Source organism: Austrofundulus limnaeus, unplaced genomic scaffold, assembly GCF_001266775.1.
Source record: "Austrofundulus limnaeus strain Quisiro unplaced genomic scaffold, Austrofundulus_limnaeus-1.0 Scaffold619, whole genome shotgun sequence".
Lineage (NCBI taxonomy): Eukaryota > Metazoa > Chordata > Actinopteri > Cyprinodontiformes > Rivulidae > Austrofundulus > Austrofundulus limnaeus.
Genome location: NW_013953021.1, coordinates 90,739 through 92,019, shown reverse-complemented (window position 1 = coordinate 92,019; position 1,281 = coordinate 90,739).

Here is a 1,281-nt window from a genome sequence, read left to right as displayed (position 1 = left end):
TTGATGAAGTGATTCAACACAATCTGCTGCTATATTCTTTACATTGTTCTTTTTATCTACAGTGTCCTGAGACAACGGATGTTGGGACTTGGAGCTGTAGAAATAAACTTGAACTAGTGCGTGAACCTCTGTGCAGATGCTGCTGACACACCTGAATTTCCCCTTGGTGGGACAATAAAGGCTGCTTCTATTCTATTTTATGACATGTAGATGATGAAAAACAGACTTCAGCAGCCCATCCCAAACAAACATATAATAAATTATTTATTTTATTCAACTGTTCTCACAGTTTCTCTCTGTAGACATCATTCCAGACGGAGAGGACAGAAGCGAATCCCAATGTCAAACTTTATTCAAAAACATTATACAAAATTACATTTCTGTCTGATCACAAATATGCATAAATAACACCATAAATGAACAAATAGAAGTGAAGGATTGGTACACATGAACATGTCTCAGAAAGCTTGATTTGAATGAGAAAATCCAGTTTTACTGATTGGAATGGTCCAAACTGTGTTTCAGTGTTTTCTGCTCTTCCTCTTTAATCCAGGCCGTCTCCAGCTGGAGGAGTTAAAGTTACGACTCCGTCCAGTAGAGATTTTATAAAAAAACACATGAAAAGGCTTGGTTCTAACAGAATCTGTTTTGTTCCCTTGTTTCTAAAACACCAATGATCAATACTGAAGGAGAAGATACTGACAAACAATGCACAGTCCCATTCACAGGCTGTGTTGTTTACACACATTATGCAGCTAAGTTTGATTAAAAACATCCTTTTTTTTCTCAAAGTAACAGACTCTATTGGAAAAAAAACTTTTAAATGTTTGAAAAATATCATGTAGTTGATGAAGGAGCTAAACATCTCAGGCTTGTCCATCTGAGTCACCTCAGAACTAAATACATCCTTGTGATAAACATCAAGCCTGACAACCTGTGCTCACTTTAAATATAAAAATCACAATTATAGTTCATTACATCAATTATTCTGCACAGATAGGCTAAAGCAGGGGGGGGCAGTCCTGGTCCTGGGGGGCCGCAGCCCTGCAGGTTTTATGATTTTCCTGCTCCAACACACCTGATTCAGACACTGAATTACCAAGTTCTGCTGTATGGAGGACCGACACTGACATAACTAGAGAAAAAGCAGAAATATATAAATGATTAATAAATAAATACAATTAAAAATGCACCAATTAAATTTAAAAAGGAGAGCTTTACCTCATGTTTTATAATTTAATTGATCTTCATAATAATTTTCCCAACTTAGTTCCAAGAAAT